The sequence below is a fragment of the Corythoichthys intestinalis genome, chromosome 22 (assembly GCF_030265065.1).
Source record: "Corythoichthys intestinalis isolate RoL2023-P3 chromosome 22, ASM3026506v1, whole genome shotgun sequence".
Lineage (NCBI taxonomy): Eukaryota > Metazoa > Chordata > Actinopteri > Syngnathiformes > Syngnathidae > Corythoichthys > Corythoichthys intestinalis.
Window position 1 is genome coordinate 25,818,217 of NC_080416.1, and position 13,145 is coordinate 25,831,361.

General features: G+C 39.1%; 1 protein-coding gene across 2 annotated transcripts in view; it reads left to right on the forward strand.

Annotated features, from left to right (window-relative positions):
- Window positions 1-13,145, forward strand: part of pvrl2l (PVR cell adhesion molecule related 2 like) — a 487,014-nt gene that overhangs the window by 153,385 nt on the left and 320,484 nt on the right. The gene's annotated exons all lie outside the window — the stretch shown is intronic.

The following is a 13,145-nucleotide window of genomic DNA, read 5'->3' on the forward strand; positions in this document are numbered from 1 at the left end:
GGGGGAAAAATAATAAGGGAACCCTCTGCCTAAGGAGACTTAAAGAGCAATAAAAACCTATTTTTACCAAACAATTTAAGTCAGGCGTGTGCCGATTCACTGATGAGTGGTTTAATGCTGCCCTGCCCACTATAAAACACACAACTTGTAAAAATTGTCTTGATGAGAAGCATTGTCTGATGTGCATCATGGCTCGGTCAAAAGAGCTGTCTGAAGACCTGCGATCAAGGATTGTTGATTTGTGTAAAGCTGCGAAAGGATACAAAACCATCTCTAAAAGTCTGGATGTTCATCAATTGACAGTCAGAGAAGTTGCCAACAAATGGAGAGAGTTTGGCACTGTTGCTTTTCTCCCAAGGAGTGGCCATCCATCAAAGATGATGCCAAGAATTCAGCGCAGAATACCCGAGAGGTTGAAAAAAAAAAAAAAAAAAAAAAACGAGAGTATCTGATAAAGACTCACAGAAATCACTGGCACAGTCCAATATCTATGTGCACACATCAACTATATGTAAAACTTTAGCCAAGAATGGTGTTCATGGAAGGACTCCACGGAGGAAACCACTGCTGTCTAAAAAAAACATTGTTGCTCGTTTAATGTTTGCAAAAAGGCACTTGGACACTCCACAGAAGTTTTGGCAAAATATTTTGTGAAATGATAAAACCAAAGTTGAATTGTTTGGGAGTAACACTCAACGTCATGTGTGGCGGGAAAAATGGAACAGCTCACCAACATCAACACTTCATCCCCACTGTGAAGCATGGTGGAGGGAGCATCATGATTTGGGGCTGAGGCTGTCCGTCAGACAGTTGAAGCTAAAAAGAGGATGGATGCTTCAGCAAGATAGTAATCCAAAAGAAAAAGGTAAATCAACTTCAGAATGGTCTCAGAAGAACAAAATGCACGTTCTGGTGTGGCCAAGTCAAAGTCCCGACTTGAACCCCATTGAGATGCTTTGGCATGACCTAAAAACAACATGCCAGACACCCCAGGAATCTGACTGAACTACAGCAGTTTTGTCGAGAAGAATGGGCCAAGATTAGTCCTGATCGATGTGCCAGACTGATTTGCAGCTACAGGAAGCGTCTGGTTTAAGTTATTGCTGCCAAAGGGGGGTCACAAAATATTAAATGTGATGGTTCACTTACTTATTTTTCCACCTTTTGTCATTGTTTGCATACTATCCTCATTAAGATATGAAAACCTATAAATGCTTGGGTGGTTTTACTTAAAGCAGACTCTGTTTTTTCATCTGTGTGATTTTGACAAAGATCAGATGACATTTGATGGTGATTTTATGTAGAAATGTAAGAAACTCCAAAAGGTTGAGATACTTTTTCATACCACTGTACATTTTCACGATTTTTATTTCTCTTTTTGGATTTCTTACATTTGAGCCGGTCTGCACAAGTCGGTGTGTGTGGGCTAGTGTCGGCACGTGCTTAAAGTTGTTTAGCGGCAGCTAATGCACCGGGCGGTTTTCTGCGCCACCGATCAGGCGAAAGTGGGTGTCGCATTGTTTATTCATGTCGGCACGCGACCGCGCTCCCAACCTCGTCTTTGCAAACAGAAGCGACGCAAGGTAGACAATGTTTGCGGTCTTCAAAGTAGACTAGTAAGAGAAGTCTTGTTTTATTCATGTGTGGATTCCTTTTTAAGTTCATTTCATATGGAGCGGAGCAATATTGCCTTTATAAAAATCCAATTTCCTATTTTGTCTATTGCGTTTCCACTTCACCTACAGATCAAGCGAATGGCAATGATATTTATGAAAACAAATTTTGTTTTCTTTATCCAGTTTATTTTTCAACTGAAGTTCTTAACTTCTCATTCCTTTTCACATTTTCACTTCATACATGTATTATTCATTTTTTTTATAATTGGTCGCTCAAGACATCGGAAAACTTGCTAAATGTTGCGACTGAATTGCTAAAGTAACAGAATTGCTCTACTGTTCCCGCCAAAAAAAAGGGGGGAAAAAAACAGCTTTCACAAATTAAATCAAATTCACTGATAAAACAGATCATTCAACCCAACATCCAGGTGAATCGCTAACATATGCCTTGGTCACCATGGCTACACGTCACACTCAGTAACACAGACATGCACGCCAGCAAATCGTACAATTTTTTTCCCCAAAGCAACAAACACTTCAATCTGTCACCCAAAACCCGTCAAATCTCTTTTTTAATTTTCTCAGTGTGCCGGGCTCATATAGCTTAGACTCACAACCAATCACCGTGACACACACACACGCATACACACACGTGCGCGTATGCACGACAGGCCTGCAAGCAGACAAATGACGGGAATGAAGTGGCATAAAGAGAGAGAAAATAAATGGTATGAGCATGGCGGGCGATGGAGACGGAATGACAGAATCACGTTCCGCCGTGCTGAAAGGCGCCAAGCGAGCGAGACGGCGACAAATTGCGCAGAGAAGTATGTCGAGCGGGTGAATGACGGGGAATGAAAACCATGGAACAAGGTTCGGCCTGTCTTTACTAAAGTACATTATCTTTATTTGAAAAGACCTTTTCACTCTGCGGCAACAAAACAAACGCTAACATGTCCTTTGACAAAGGTAGCGCTATTGAGAAAATTTTAACCGTCTTCTATATAAAATGTATTTCAAATGTGTAACATGTTGGTAGAAAAGGTCACTTGAAATTGCTTCCAATGGAGACGCAAATTTCAACAAATACATTGATTAAAACATAGATGAGGAACTCAGACGTACTGCAGTTAAAATAGGGACTTGTTCATACTGCCCAACAATTTAGACGTTGTTCAGACTGGCAGCCAAAACCCGATTTTTAGCCCAACCAGATTGAAAATCTTTTCTAGTCTGAACAATCACAAAGCACAGAAATACGATTTTTGCGACACGGATTGAAATCATAGGCGGAGTTTGACTTTTGGGACAGGGAGGGCACAACATGTTGATGACCCCGAAACGCAGTGTCAGCAATAAGATTAACTTTCAAGAATATTTATAATAATACGTTGAAAATAAGCGTTTTTTTACTTCCCATCTTTTTTGAAGGGAAGTCTAAATCAGGCTGCTTAGGACAGCTAAATTTTTTCGCCATGGAAGATGGTACGCCCGCCGGCCTTCTGTCAAATTTTGCACCAATCAAGTTTGTGTTAAAAAAGGCGGTTACAAAGTAAACGCTACAAACTTTCTTTAAATAAAGAAATATTTGCTTACATTTGATCATGGACGGACATGTAGAAAAGTTCTCCTCAGACACATACTGCCATGTTAGCTGCACACAACTGCACGCCGCTCTCTCACTGTTTAAATGTCTTCCTGTTCAAAAAATTTCTTCCTTCAGAAAATTGAGATTTTAAGCTTTCCAATGATGTATCACATGCGCATATTGAAGAATTTTGAAACTTGGCCAAATTGAGGGTCTCAGAGCGGAACATAGAGTCACATGAGTGTTTTGTACCATATGCTTTTACAGTGCCTAAACTTCAGACGTGTTGCCATTTTTCTTCCTCGTGAATGTTGTCAGAAGTCGAGATTCACCCTCTGATCTTTGTCTTCTCCTCAAAAGCTTTGCTGAGCTCAAATCCAAATCCATCTACAGATCTGTTAGTTCTTACAATGGTTTCCGGATCTGAATTTCAAAGACGAAAAAAGAAACCATACCTAGAGAAATATAAATATATAGAGGGATATTTTGTTTACCAACACGGAGGATTTGCGCGCATCATGGTTTCAGAGAAAATGACCGAAAATCCAGTGTTCAGCCGTGTTGAGAAAATCAGCAATGTATTTGTTAGCTCTTTGGCTTTTTAGCTGAAGCTTACCTGCTTCCTATGCAAGTTCCAAGGTCAAGACTTAAACAGTGGGGTGATCGATCTTTTGCAGTTTTTGCCCCCAGGTTGTGGAATAGCCTGCCTTGGGACATCCGTACCATCAGAAATCTAGGCCTTTTTAAATTTAGGTTAAAGAGCCATTTTTTTAGAATAGCTTTTTCTCCTGACTAGGGTAGCCTGGTTTTTAGGGTTTTAATGTGTTCGGATTTTAGCTGTCTAATTTGGTTTTATTTTTTTGTAATGACTTTTAGTGCAATGTGTTGTTTTTTTCTTCTTCTCAATTTAATTGTGTAGTACTTTCCTACCTTTTATTTATCATGTACTATATTTTGCGTTGTTGTAAAGCACTTTGAGGACCTCACACATTTTTGTAAAGCGCCATATACTGTAAATACATTTGATTTGATTGATATGAAGTGGTCGCTGCAGATTCTTGCATTTTCTATCATTTGCTTGTTCCAGTGGATTATTTTTTTTGACTTGCAACCACATAAGTCTTCTCATAGCCCTGAAAGGTCGACGGTATACGGTAAAACTTTTTTGTTGTTTTTGCCCTAATGGTTTAACGCATCAAAAAGCACAGCAAGACATGTTGACAGCTCTTTCTGCAAGCAACATACGCATTGTCAGAAGCAGTGTCGTAGCCTGATAATCCATCTAGCCATCAGTGGATTCCAGTTGACAAATATAGACATCCACGGCAAGGAATGTGTTAAGTGATTTTTGTGTATCCATTTAAGGCTGATTTATGCTTCTGCATTGCAATGACGGCAGAGCTACGCCGTTAACGCAGACGCGATTTACGACCCTATGCCGTAGGCTAACGTGTACCTCCTAAAAATCCTGACTACACGTCACATCTACGCATCTACACATCTACACATCTCTGGTCTGCTCAGAACGTTGTTTCTGATTCCGCACAACAGCGCCATCATTTTCAAACATACAAACACTTATGCTAACGTCTTCTGTGTCAGTAACACTTTACAATAAGGGTCCCTTAATTAACATTAGTTAATTGATTTTTAGACAATAACTAATGTTTAAGTAACATGACATTAATTCATTTAATCCCTTATCTAACCTCTATTAATATGTTAATTAACATGAGTTAATGCATTGGTTAATGCATTTTAAGACAATAAATAATGTTTAAGTAACATTACAATGATTTATAAAATCCCTTATTTAACATTTAATAACATATTAATTAACATTAGTTAATCCATTAGTTAATGCATAACCAGACAGTAACTAATAGTTTGGTAAAATTAAAAACATATAAAGCCCTATATAGGGCTAGGGTTATGGTTTAGGGTTAGGGTTTGTTAACCTAAGCATTTATAATTTCTTAGTTAAGGGACACATGTGCTACACTTTACAATAAGGGTAAAAAAAAAAAAAAACATTCAGTAATGGTAGATTAAGGTTAAGTAATACTTATGAGGTACGTTCACGTGAAATAATACCATACTTAAGGTTAGGTTATAATACATATATACTAGGGCTGTCAAACGATTAAAATTTTTAATAACAATAAATCAACAAGATGGCATTAACATGATTAACATTCTCTTAAAGCGATCCATGGATAGAAAGACTTGTAGTTCTTAAAAGATAAATGTTAGTACAAGTTATAGAAATCTTATATTAAAACCCCTCTTAATGTTTTCGTTTTATTCAAATTTTTTCAAATTTTCAATAAAAAAATAAACTATTAGCTCGCCATTGTTTATGTCAATAATTACACCATGCTCACTCATTGCGCTGAAACCTATAAAATCATTTGTGCTGAAGTGCCAGCAGAGGGCGCCAAACACCAAAAAACATGTAACAAGTGGACATTACACTGCTGTCATTTTAATCTGTTTGAGCGGGGCATGTGCGTTAATTGCGTCAAATATTTTAACGTGATTAATTAGAAAAAATTATTGCTGCCCTTTAACGCGATAATTTTGACAGCCATAAAATATACAATACATTACTTAACATTAATTCACATATACATTTGTGAGTCCTTGGGTGCTGGTAACCTAACCTTAAGTATGCTATTATTTCACGTGAACGTACCTCATGAGTATTACTTAACCTTAATTAATCCTTACTGAATGTTTTTTGGACCCTTATTGTAAAGTGTAGCACATGTGTCCCTTAACTAAGAAATTATAAATGCTTAAATTAACAAACCCTAACACTAAACCCTAACCCTATAGAGGCCTATATATATTTTTAATTTTACCAAACCATTAGTTACTGTCTGGTTATGCATTAACCAATGCATTAACTAATTCATTAACTCATGTTAATTAATATATTAATAAATGTTAGATTAGCAATTATATTAATCATTGTAATGTTACTTAAACATTAGTTATTGTCTAGAAATGCATTAACTAATGTTAATTTAGGGACCCTTAATGTAAAGTGTTACCTCTGTGTGTCCTGCGCCTCAACATTTGTCTTAACAACAGTTGTCATTCAATATTGATTTACTGCAGCTCCAAATACACACGTTCCATCTCCGTTGCCTTTACGTCTATGACGGGAGGAAAATGAAAGGAATTCGACAAGAGTCCCCCAAAACCAAACAAAGACAAAGCCACACCCCTTTAGTGGCTTGGTGTTGAATTACAGAGCAACACGTTCCTTTGACACGGAACTTCGAATGCTCAATGATGACGTTGGGTCTTCGCTGTCACTCCATCGTCAATGGAGCGCAGCAGCATTAATCAGGCCTTAGAAGAGACTACAACCCATTCTAAACAGTCTGGTGAGCTTCTGGGTACAAAAAAGTACATCAAAATTTCTTTGTTCTCCTCACTTACAGGTTACACTTGATTGATTTTATTTTTTTAAGCAAATTGAAATACACTTAATCATTTTTCTGGTACGACCTCGTCTTTTTAAATTAATGTCACTCAATCTTTTTCTGCCCGATCACATTTAATGAACAAGATACGGAGTAATCCTGGTTAACTAATGACTCATACTCCTTGTTTTATAACTGTATGAAAGTATAATGCTTGACTTACTTGCAGCCAGAACTTTTACACATTCCCACATGCAGACATTTTTGTCTTCAGTAAACTAAAACATATGTATTTGGCGTGTTGAGAAGAGCCACAGTACCGCGACAGAGCGAGACCTCCGCAGAGAAAGCCATTAACTTGCTAAAAACAGCTGAGTACGACACGTCACAGCAACATCACAAAAGCCAATGATGAAGGTGACAGCAGTTTGCAGAAATGTGTCAGGTGAATTCAACCTTGCCGCACTGTCGTATACAAAGTAGTACAAAGTAACTCAATCGTAAGGAATGAAAAGCTTCCCGTGACATATGGATGAGAGACGCTAAGGAAAACTAGAAAAAGCAACGGGTTGTGAAGAACGAGATGTAACAACCATATTTGGGATGTAAAATGTTTTGTCAAAAAGCAACCCCATTCAATCTGCCTTTCCACCAGGCACAACAATTGAGCAGCTATGGCTTTCCGTTATCAGATAATTAGAGGAAGTCAACATTTAGTGACAATTACTTTGAGGTCGGGTGACGTGAGTGACAAAAAAGGGGTTTTCATTCAAAATATTCAGCTTTTTTTCTATTTGTTTTTCAGGATTTTTAACGTTTGAAAGATGTACAATGAGTTTGGCCTTGTCATATTCAATAGGTGTAGGAACTAGACTTGTGCTGATTACAGGTTTCAAGGTATACCGTGGAAGGAAAACATCATTTTTTCAAAAATTCAAATATTTTCCGCCATACCATCCCTACGGTACCTCAGCTATTTTTTATATCCTGAAAATGCAGGGAGAAATTGCTCGCCAGCAGCTGCAAGGCGAAACCCTCCCCCACCGGTTGTTGCTCAGTGTCAGTGAGTCAGCTGTGCTACACGATGGCTGGAGGAGGTGAAGAAAATACCTACCGAAAAAAATGAAAACGCTGGTATGGGAATACTTCGGCTACAGAGAAGTTACAGACGGCCGCGACTTAGAGGAGGAAGGCCAACCGAAATGTAAAAAATGTTTGCAGAGGGTGGCTGCCAAGGAGGCAATACCTCCAATATGATTTCGCAATTATACAAAAGTAAAGGTTAATAAACACTGCCATGAATTTTTCCCACCAGACTTAACTCCAGCATGATTAGTGTATCTAGCATTGGTAAAATATTTTTTTTTTCCTCTTGTCTGTGTTGAGAAAGAGAGTGAGTGTATAATGTAAACATGATATGAGTCATACGCACATGCTTTTAATGGAAAATCGTTAATTATTTTTGTTCTGATGGTAATAATGTTGAGCTGTGGCTGTGGGTTTAGGCTCATCTAAAGGACTGCACTTATTTTATTTAGAATATTTCAGGTATTTTTTGTTATTTAAAAAAAATTTTTTTTTTTTGACTTAACATTGAACTTACAGTGGGGCAATAAGTATTTAGCCAACCACTAATTGTGCAAGTTCTCCCACTTGAAAATATTAGAGCGACCTGTAATTGTCAACATGGGTAAACCTCAACCATGAGAGACACAATGTGGGAAAAAAACCAGAAAATCACATTGTTTGATTTTTAAAGAATTTATTTGCAAATCATGGTGAAAAGTATTTGGTCAATACCAAAAGTTCATTTCAATACTTTGTTATGTACCCTTTGTTGGCAATAACGGAGGCCAAACGTTTTCTGTAACTCTTCACAAGCTTTTCACACGCTGTTGCTGGTATTTTGGCCCATTCCTCCATGCAGATCTCCTCTAGAGCAGTGATGTTTTGGGGCTGTCATTGAGCAAAACAGACTTTTAACTCCCTTCACAGATTTTCTATGCAGTTGAGATCTGGAGACTGGCTAGGCCACTCCAGGACCTTGAAATGCTTCTTACGAAGCCACTCCTTTGTTGCCCTGGCTGTGTGTTTGGGATCATTGTCATGCTGAAAGACCCAGCCACGTCTCATCTTCAATGCCCTTGCTGATGGAAGGAAATTTTCACTCAAAATCTCTCGATACATGGCCTCATTCATTCTTTCCTTTACACAGATCAGTCGTCCTGGTCCCTTTGCAGAAAAAAAGCCCCAAAGCATGATGTTTCCACCCCCATGCTTCACAGTGTTCATTGGATGCAATTCAGTATTGTTTCTCTTCTAAACACGAGAACCTGTGTTTCTACCAAAAAGTTCTATTTTGGTATCATCTGACCATAACACATTCTCCCAGTCCCCTTCTGGATCCTCCAAATGCTCTCTAGCGAACCGCAGACGGGCCTGGACATGTACTTTCTTCAGCAGGGGGACACGTCTGGCAGTGCAGGATTTGAGTCCCTGGCGGTTCATTGTGTCGCTGATAGTAGCCTTTGTTGCTGTGGTCCCAGTCTCTGTAGGTCATTCACTAGGCCCCGTTGTGTGGTTCTGGGATTTTTGCTCACCGTTCTTGTTATCATTTTGACGCCACGGGGGGAGATCTTGCATGGAGCCCCAGATCGAGGGAGATAATCAGTGGTCTCGTATGTCTTCCATTTTCTAATAATTGCTCCCACAGTTGATTTCTTTACACCAAGCGTTTTACCTATCGCAGATTCAGTCTTCCCAGCCTGGTGCAGGTCTACAATTTTGTCTCTGGTGTCCTTCGACAGCTCTTTGGTCTTGGCCATAGTGGAGTTAGGAGTGTGACTGACTGAGATTGTGGACAGGTGTATTTTATAATGAGTTAAAACAAGTGCTATTAAAACAGGTAACGAGTGGATCCTCGTTAGACCTCCTTGGACCTCGTTAGAAGAAGTTAGACCTCTTTGACTGACAGAAATCTTGCTTGTTTGCTTGTTCTAATTTGGAAATAAATTCTTTAAAACTCAAACAATGTGATTTTCTGTCTTTTTTTTCCACATTCTGTCTCTCATGGTTGAGGTTTACCCATGTTGACAATTACAGCCCTCTCTAATCTCTTCAAGTAGAACTTGCGCAATTGGTAGTTGACTAAATATTTATTTGCCCCACTGTATCACCATTCTGATATATCATCACACCCCCATGACTACTGTTGTTGATTTACTCCAGCTTGTAAACAGTCAACGTGGGAATCCTTTTCTAGTGCCAAAATGGGTCAGTAGTAGGCACTTATTAGTCTCGTTCTTCAAAAGTTTATTGTTTTCGAGGCAGGGACCTTTTTCATTGTGGAGAAGACTTTTGAGGAAGCAGACGTCAGCTTTGTTGTTATATTTTTATTTTTATTATGTCAGCACTCTGCAGACTACTCGCCGCCGGGAGTCAAACTCGACATTTTCATGGCTACGGGGTGTTTAATTTTTTATTTTTTTATGTGTTATTTGTTATGTACCTTCTGCACGCAGGCACCAACTGCTCCGAGAGCTCGCTGGGGAAGGGGGATCAGATGGTCTGGGGGAGGCGAGGAGAGGAAGGAGGGGTGATGAGTGTGAGGAAGACAGAAAGCAGGATCAGGAGGGCAGGAGATGACAAGAATGAGCTCGGTATGGATGAGGCCAAGGCGCGTTTTGGAAGTGGAGAGTGGATTGGGGGGGTCAGTCGGAGGACGGCGGGAGATCACCGTGCCGAGTGTCAGTCACGTCGACGAGGGGAGAAAAGGCAGCTGCAGGCTCGCCTTATTGCTGCCAGCCGCCGACGCAGGGCTGCATTGCATTTGTGTGTGTGTGGCATACTTGGCCAAGGAGAGGCTAGTTTATTTGTATAGCATCATTCACACACAAGGCAAATCCGAAGTGCTTTGCAACGGCCAACATATGAAAATCAAACACAAGATTAAATCCAAAGATGAATGTCAAGATAAAATCCTGACATAAAAGCGGTATAGAGTGGGTCTACTTTACCCCCACAGTGTTTATTGTGCTGGTGTTTTAGTTTTGCTGTTTGTTTATCTGGTATCTTTCAGGGATAAAATAAAATTTAAAAAATGGATGGATGGATGGATGGATGGATGGATGGATGGATGGAGGGATGGATGTGTTGACCAGAATAGAATAAATTAATCTATCACAAGGATAAAAACAAAACCCGGGGGACATTTTTTTTGTTCTTTTTTAAATTAATTTTCATTACCCGGGTTGCCGGTTATCTGGCCTTCATCGTTTTTAGATTGAAATATTACATAAAATAAAACATAAAAAAGGCCTTTTTTTTGTTGTTGTTTGGACGCAGAAATGCCTAAATTACTACTTTTTTGCCAAACAACGGGCAGTTGGCCGAAAATTACTTGATCATTTGTAGGGGTGCAACGGTTCAGTTAGCCCACGGTTCGGTTTGAACCTCGGTTTTGGGATCACGGTTTCGGTTCGGTTTCGGTTTGCGTTTAAAAAAAAAAAAAAAGTCTGACTTTCCAAAAGACTGCCTTTATTTTGCTTTTAAGAAAATGAAATAAACACTTAAAATGTAAACATTTTTAACTATTAAAATGCCTCTTAGCTCTTTGGCTAGTGTAGTGACTAACTACTGAAATACACACACAGTAGTAAAAATAACTTCAAAAAAACAATTGCACATTAGCTTGAACTACAGAGTGAACTGACTGAATGTAAATGACAGTTCAGGGGAAACAAATAATAACAAAAATAAAACGGCCAGCAACAGCAACAAATAAATAAAAATACTGACCGTTTTCAAGTAACAAATACTTCTGTACAGTAAAGTCAAAAGGGCAACATCAGTTACAGTTACTGTTAATAGATAATAGCTATTATTTAATTATTATTATTTCTTTTTTTCAAGTTTGATATTCTTATGAAATAACACAAGCCTGTCGACATTCTCTGGAGCAAGGCGAGAGCGGCATGCACTGACAATGTCCCCTGCAGTGGAGAGAACTCTTTCGCTTGGAACAGAGGTTCCTGGGACACAGAAGTGCCTTTGAGCAACTTTTGCCAAATAGGAGAACTTGCCCTCTTCCTTCTCCCTCCATTTAAAGGGAGTGCCATCCACATCGAGACAGTCCTTTGAAATGTACAGAGTGACTTCCTCCTCAACTGTGCCTGCTGTGTTATATTTTCCTCTCCCTCCGCATTGTAGTCTACAGGGAAACCAAAATGTTGCCACACCGCAGATTTAAAAGAAGCTGGTGTTTCCTCAAAATTCGGTCACTCCACTCCTCCGCCCGCCATAGCTTTTTCTGTTTTCTCTCATTTCACTTTCACTTCGCTCGTAAGTGAGAGAGGGCGTTACTCGGCTCTTATTACACAGGTGCTAGACAGCGATTGGACATTTACTTGCGGGGTGGGAATTTCTCCACAGCTGCGCTTCACTGTGCTTCTGTGTACACAGGCACACAGAGCTCAAACAATTCATTCCACAGAGCGTTCCGAATAAATTAATTTCAAAACCGAAAAGGCGCGGTTCATAAAGGTGTATTGAACCGTACAGGGCGAACTGTACGGTTCGGCTTTGAACTGCAAACCGTTGCACTGCTAATCATTTGTTACACTACTGTGTATGGATACAAAATGGCGGCCTTCACAAAACAAAGAGCTTTTTAAGTTGACAATTCCTGTTAATAAATACGTACATCCCAGAATTTCCATAGATGTGAACATAGAACAGTCTAGATTCTTGGTTAAAAGCAAAATAAAAACAACAAAAAAACGGGCAATTATCATTCATTTTACGTAAATATTTCAAGCTACAATTACGCTTTTGTGTAAATCCAACGTGGCGGCCATCACAAAACAAGAGCTTTTTAAGTTACAAATTCTTGTAAATAAATTCATACATCCCGGAATTTCTATAGATATGAACATAGAACAGTCTAGATTCTTGATTAAAAGCACAAAAACAGTCAATTATCATTCATTTTACGTAAATATTTCGAGCCAAAGTTACGCAAATTTTTTCCATGCATTTTTTTCGCCGCGTTTTAAAGTGCATGTACGGGCTATTTTATATAATAATTACCTTGAATCCTCGACCAAATCACTCTTGAGACACTCCTGCCAGCATGTATGCAGTAAAACTTTAGTCTTTTTTCCACCTAAATCTGGCGTTTGAATGCAGCGTGTGTTTGAGTTAATCACAGTGAAAGCCAAACGCTCTGCCTGGGTCGGCCCCCAGTGGGAAGGCATGGTGCAATGTTTGTGGGAGCTGTCTTGTCAACTGATGGTGAAATCGATAGTCATACTTGAAGGGTTAATTCTGACTTCAGGTTAACTCGTTCATAACTTGTGGACTATCTGTAATTTATTTGTTTTGCTATGTGTTAATGCTATTCGAAATTGTACCAGCAGTATTTATTAAGGATTTAGCGGAATTTGGGCTGTGGAACAAATCAATCAAATTACAATGTACCGTATTGGCCCGAATATAAGATGGCCCTGA